The sequence below is a fragment of the Poromitra crassiceps genome, assembly GCF_964638095.1.
Source record: "Poromitra crassiceps genome assembly, chromosome: 6".
Lineage (NCBI taxonomy): Eukaryota > Metazoa > Chordata > Actinopteri > Beryciformes > Melamphaidae > Poromitra > Poromitra crassiceps.
Genome location: NC_139627.1, coordinates 11553512 through 11561519, shown reverse-complemented (window position 1 = coordinate 11561519; position 8008 = coordinate 11553512).

Sequence of the window (8008 nt, the reverse complement as noted above, 5' to 3'; positions counted from 1 at the left end):
CAGGTAATACTGTATGAAACACATGTAGGCTGCAGGTAATACTGTATGAAACACATGTAGGCTGCAGGTAATACTGTATGAAACACATGTAGGCTGCAGGTAATACTGTATGAAACGCATGTAGGCTGCAGGTAACAGACCGTATGGAAGAGTGTGCAAACATGGAGGCTGCAGGTAATAGTGTATGAAACGCATGTAGGCTGCAGGTAATACTGTATGAAACACATGTAGGCTGCAGGTAATAGTGTATGAAACGCATGTAGGCTGCAGGTAACAGACCGTATGAAACGCATGTAGGCTGCAGGTAATACTGTATGAAACGCATGTAGGCTGCAGGTAATACTGTATGAAACACATGTAGGCTGCAGGTAATACTGTATGAAACACATGTAGGCTGCAGGTAATAGTGTATGAAACGCATGTAGGCTGCAGGTAACAGACCGTATGAAACGCATGTAGGCTGCAGGTAATACTGTATGAAACGCATGTAGGCTGCAGGTAATACTGTATGAAACACATGTAGGCTGCAGGTAATACTGTATGAAACGCATGTAGGCTGCAGGTAATACTGTATGAAACGCATGTAGGCTGCAGGTAATACTGTATGAAACGCATGTAGGCTGCAGGTAATACTGTATGAAACGCATGTAGGCTGCAGGTAATACTGTATGAAACGCATGTAGGCTGCAGGTAATACTGTATGAAACGCATGTAGGCTGCAGGTAATACTGTATGAAACGCATGTAGGCTGCAGGTAATACTGTATGAAACGCATGTAGGCTGCAGGTAATACTGTATGAAACACATGTAGGCTGCAGGTAATACTGTATGAAACGCATAGGCTGCAGGTAATACTGTATGAAACACATGTAGGCTGCAGGTAACGGGCCGTATGAAACACATGTAGGCTGCAGGTAACAGACCGTGTGAAACACATGTAGGCTGCAGGTAACAGACCGTATGAAACACATGTAGGCTACAGGTAACGGGCCATATGAAACACATGTAGGCTGCAGGTAACAGACAGTGTGAAACCCATGTAGGCTGCAGGTAACAGACCGTGTCAAACACATGTAGGCTGCAGGTATACAGACCGTATGAAACACATGTAGGCAGGCTGCAGGTAACAGACCATATGAAACACATGTAGGCTGCAGGTAACAGATCATATGAAACACATGTAGGCTGCAGGTAACAGACCATATGAAACACATGTAGGCTGCAGGTAACAGACCATATGAAACACATGTAGGCTGCAGGTAACAGACCATATGAAACACATGTAGGCAGGCTGCAGGTAACAGACCATATGAAACACATGTAGGCTGCAGGTAACAGATCATATGAAACACATGTAGGCTGCAGGTAACAGACCATATGAAACACATGTAGGCTGCAGGTAACAGACCATATGAAACACATGTAGGCAGGCTGCAGGTAACGGACCATATGAAACACATGTAGGCTGCAGGTAACAGATCATATGAAACACATGTAGGCTGCAGGTAACAGACCATATGAAACACATGTAGGCTGCAGGTAACAGATCACATGAAACACATGTAGGCTGCAGGTAACAGACCATATGAAACACATGTAGGCTGCAGGTAACAGACCATATGAAACACATGTAGGCTGCAGGTAACAGACCATATGAAACACATGTAGGCTGCAGGTAACAGATCATATGAAACACATGTAGGCTGCAGGTAACAGACCATATGAAACACATGTAGGCTGCAGGTAACAGATCATATGAAACACATGTAGGCTGCAGGTAACAGACCATATGAAACACATGTAGGCTGCAGGTAACAGACCATATGAAACACATGTAGGCTGCAGGTAACAGATCACATGAAACACATGTAGGCTGCAGGTAACAGACCATATGAAACACATGTAGGCTGCAGGTAACAGACCATATGAAACACATGTAGGCTGCAGGTAACAGACCATATGAAACACATGTAGGCTGCAGGTAACAGATCATATGAAACACATGTAGGCTGCAGGTAACAGACCATATGAAACACATGTAGGCTGCAGGTAACAGACCATATGAAACACATGTAGGCTGCAGGTAACAGACCATATGAAACACATGTAGGCTGCAGGTAACAGACCATATGAAACACATGTAGGCTGCAGGTAACGGACCGTTGGAACACTTGTATACCATATAGACCGTATGACCATATACGGGAACACATATACATATATACACATGTATATAACGTTGATATACACATGTATATAACGTTGATATACACATGTATATAATGTTGATATACACATGTATATAACGTTGATATACACATGTATATAATGTTGATATACACATGTATATAACGTTGATATACACATGTATATAACGTTGATATACACATGTATATAATGTTGATATACACATGTATATAACGTTGATATACACATGTATATAACGTTGATATACACATGATATAACGTTGCTATTCACATGTATATAATGTTGATATTCACATGTATATAACATTGATATTACACATGATATAACGTTGACATTCACATGTATATAACATTGATATACACATGTATATAACATTGATATACACATTTATATAACATTGGTATACACATATAAGTTCATATACACATGTATATAAAGTTGATATTCACATGTATATAACGTTGATATACACATGTATATAAAGTTGATATTCACATGTATATAACGTTGATATACACATGTATATAATGTTGATGTACACATGTATATAACGTTGATATACACATGTATATAATGTTGATATACACATGTATATAACGTTGATATACACATGATATAACGTTGATATACACATGTATATAACGTTGATATACACATATATATAACGTTGATATTCAGATGTATATAACGTTGATATATATATATATATATATATATACATAATGTGGGTCCATGGCCCTAATGTGGAATAAAAATGAGGGGTCCTTGATATGAAAAAGGTTAAGAATCACTGGTGGGGAAACGTGGCTACGCTCTATGTCAATTTTGTGCAATAATTTAAATCAATTCAGACTTCATTGTCCCAGAGGAAAATGTGGTTTACAGATGGTGTTTAAAGAGGAAGAGTTTCAATAAAAACACACAATAAAACACACACAATGAAAACAGTAAAAGCAACTGCTGTAAAAACAATGAAACGACATAACATGAAAGCTGAGGAACAGACCAAACAACTCTGCACAAAATGTAGTTATGTTGATGACACTATTTGAGATAATCTGATAAATATGATGTCGCATCTCATCTTATCTATATATCTATCTATCTATCTATCTATCTATCTATCTATCTATCTATCTATCTATCTATCTATCTATCTATCATCTATCTATCTATCTATCTATCTATCTATCTATCTATCTATCTATCTATATATCTATCTATCTATCTATCTATCTATCTATCTATATATATATATATCTATCTATCTATCTATATATCTATCTATCTATCTATCTACAGTATCTATCTATCTATCTATCTATCTATCTATCTATCTATCTATCATCTATCTATCTATCTATCTATCTATCTATCTATCTATCTATCTATCTATATATCTATCTATCTATCTATCTATCTATCTATTTATATCTATCTATCTATCTATCTATCTATCTATCTATCTATCTATCTATCTATCTATCGATAAATTTGGCAATGTGGGCAATGTTTGTTTGTTTGTTTCCAGAATTTTTCCCGGTCAAAGCTACGCCATTTCACGTGTGATCGGGCTGAAACTTTCAGGAAGTGTAAAGAGCACCTGTGCGGGTGACCTGACGGAGCGGATTTTTTTTATTAAGTAATTGCCCTAATTACCTAATGACATAGTGTCATCACTGATAATGTCATCAATGATGTCATCAGTTATGTCATACATAGGCTTTGTGACATCATTGTGACATCACTGATGATGTAATCAGTGACACACACACCCACACACACACACACGAGAGAGGGAGAGGGAGAGAGCCTGTGGGAGAGAGAGGAGAGGGGGATGAGACTGAGGGAGAGAGAGGAGAGGGAGAGGGGGATGAGACCGAGGGAGAGAGAGAGGGGGAGACATTACGCGCGCACCAGAGCAAATGAAAACAAACGAAATGAAAACACCCTGGCCTTTTGGTCTTTTTTATTCTTTTGAGCGGTGAGTGCGAGCGGGTGAAATCTGTATGGAGCGGGGAGCGGTCTGGAGCGGAGCGGCCGGGAGCGCTGGAGCGGGTGGAAAGGGACGCCTTGTGGCACATGCTCTGGCGTGCACCAATAGGACAGGCGAGGCCAGGCAGCCACACTGCGGACGAGGCCAGGCAGCAGCCGAGCTGCATATGCGAGCTGCAGGGCAGGTGAGCCCGTGCAGTGGGTGAGCCTAGGAATGGAGTGTGGATGCCTATAGTAATTATAAAGATACAAAGTCATGAGAAAAAATGTCACTTGATGGGGGGAAAAGCACGTGACAAATTTTCTTCAACAGATGGCGGAAACGGGCTTCCATAGAAGGGTCTATCAATTAGAGTCCTCATGAGTCCTGAGTGGTAGAAAATTGTTGGTTAAACTCATTCCACAGTATACCACCACACAGGGGCGGACTGGGATCATAATTCAGGCCGGGCATTATACATACCAAGCAGGCCAGGCCGATACGGGCCGACGCACGCTTGCCGGCGACCTTTGGGCCGTTTGAAGCCCAATTTGGGTCGTTTGAAGCCAGATTTAGTGAATATAATGCTAACGCGATGATACATGTTACCTATTTGTTCACTAATAGAAACATCAACATTGCCTAGATAACTGCAAGTATAATAAGAAGTAAAACCAAAAACATGCCTCTGTACAAACGCTTCACAGCAAACTTTATTTAAGGAAGAGTGATCAGATCGTGCATACTGCGTTATTCTCCACAGGCTTAAGAACTACACGTCATAACAATAATAATAAACATTGACATATTCTCAGTTTCATTAAACATCTTCCTGTTTAAGCAAGCCCCTAACATTAAAGACATGGTAGTGTGTTCTGCTCAAGCTCCAACCTTTGTTTCTGAAAAATTAGGCCAACAATGGGTTTAGTCTCTATAGCCTATAGCCAAGTGTTGAGCAATGCAAAACTCAAGGCTCCAACACAAGAGTCCAGAAATGAATGCGTGACATCACGGTGGCTCTGTCCATATTTTCATGGTTCCGAGCTTCTGAGTCCAATTTTACAATGAGATGCACCCACTTTAACCCTGAGGTGTAATTATTACTTCAGACTAACTAATAAGTAACAAAACCACTAGTAAACCAGTAGGCGGCGCCTGGCCTGCTGTTCAGTGAGTGGCCTGACTGCGGGCACACACACACCAATTTTTTTTTTTTTTTTTCGCAGGCCAGGCCAGGCCACCGGGCATCGGCCCGACGTGCCCGATTATGCAGTCCGCGCCTGCCACCACAGTATACCACCATTAAGTCGCGTTGCGTTTGATGTGCATATACAATATTTGGGCGAATAACCTGGCTGTGAATTATTCTGAATTTTCAGAATGTTTATTTGTGTGGCTCTTGGTGTGTATACGGCCTTGAGGCTGTAGTGGCTGAATAGGTCATTAGACCCATTAGACCCAAAGAGGGTAGAGCCCAGGGTTCAAAATACCAAAGCATTCCTTTAATTCCCTTTGAACAGGAAAGTCATTCCTAGCCTATAGCTGCTTTAAAATAACATGGTTGAGTTAATTGGAGGAGGCTGTGAAGACAGATGCTCCCAACGGCTACATTGCAGCAGGTTTCAACTGTGAGAAAACAGAGAGAGAAAAAAAGAGGTTTCGGTTCAACAATAATCCCGGATTTACTGACTCACCAGGTGCGAAAAATCTATGAGTTAGTAATGCTGTTGCCAGGAGCTAATAGCTATATGATGAATAGAGTCTGTTACTCATTGTGGTGTGTCTCTAATTGACCTTATTCACACCCGGTGCCCATTGTAAACATTTGGAAGATCATTTGGAACATTTGGAAGAGAATTTTGCACATTTTGGAAGATCAGCATACATCTATTGTTATTGGGGCACGATGACGCAGAGGTAGTACTGCCGCCTCACCGCAAGAAGGTCCTGGGTTCGATTCCCTGCTTGGGACGCTGTGGGCGCTGAGGGTGTGTCCTCATCCCCATGTCATCAGTGCCTAACAGCCGATGGGGTCGTCAAAAGTGCCTTTCTGTGTGGAGTTTGCATGTGCTCCCCTGGTGTTCTTCCAGATAGGAAGCCCCCGCTAAAAACATGCAAAAACTATCAAATAAAACTAGCATTACTTCAACACAAGTGAGGACTTCAGATAGCCTACACGAAGAGGAGCTACCAGATAGCAACATCGATCCAACTAGCTGAATTCAGCAGGAAGTTGGAGTTAGCTGACTAGACTAGACTCGAGGCAGAGATATTGGGCAAACCCCCGCCCCCCCCCACACACACACACACACACACAGGACACTCTCACACTCTCACACCCCCCCACACACAGACACTCTCACACACACAGACACCCCCCCACACACACAGACACTCTCACACAAACACAGACACCCCCCCCCCCCACACACACAGACACTCTCTCACACACACACACACACACACACACACACACACACACACAGACACCCCCCACCCCCCACACACAGACACTCTCACACACACACACACACACACACACACACACACACACACACACACACACACACACACACACACACACACACACACACACACACACACAGACACCCCCCACCCCCCACACACACAGACACTCTCACACACACACACACACACACACAGACACCCCCCACCCCCCCACACACAGACACTCTCTCTCACACACACACACACACACACACACACACACACACACACACACACACACACACACACACACACACACACACACACACCCCACCCCCCCACACACAGACACTCTCACACACACACACAGACACCCCCACCCCCCCACACACACAGACACTCTCACACACACACACAGACACCCCCCACCCCCCCTCACAGACACTCTCACACACACACAGACACCCCCCACCCCCCCACACAGACACTCTCACACACACACAGACACCCCCACCCTCTCACACACACACAGACACCCCCCACCCCCCCACACACACAGACACTCTCACACACACACACACACACACACACACACAGACACCCCCCACCCCCCCACACACACAGACACTCTCACACACACACACACACACACACACACACACACACACACACACACAGACACCCCCCACCCCCCCACACACACAGACACTCTCACACACACACACACACACACACACACACACACACACACACACACACACACACACACACACACACACACACACACACACACAGACACCCCCCACCCACACAGACACTCTCACACACACACAGACACCCCCCACACAGACACTCTCTCACACACACAGACACCCTCCCCACACACACACACATACACTCTCACACACACAGACACCCCCCCACACAACCCCCCCCACACACAGACACTCTCATACACACAGAGACCCCCCCACACACAGACACTCTCACACACACAGACCCCCCCACACACACACACAGACACTCTCACACACACAGACACCCCCCACCCCCCCCCACACACACACAGACACCCCCCACCCCCCACACACACAGACACTCTCACACACACAGACACCCCCCCCACACACACACACAGACACTCTCACACACACAGACCCCCCCCACACACACAGACACTCTCACACACACACACACAGACACTCTCACACACAGACACTCTCACACACACAGACCCCCCCCACACACACAGACACTCTCACACACACACAGACACTCTCACACACACAGACCCCCCCCCCACACACACAGACACTCTCACACACACAGACACCCCCCCACACACACAGACACTCTCACACACACACAGACACCCC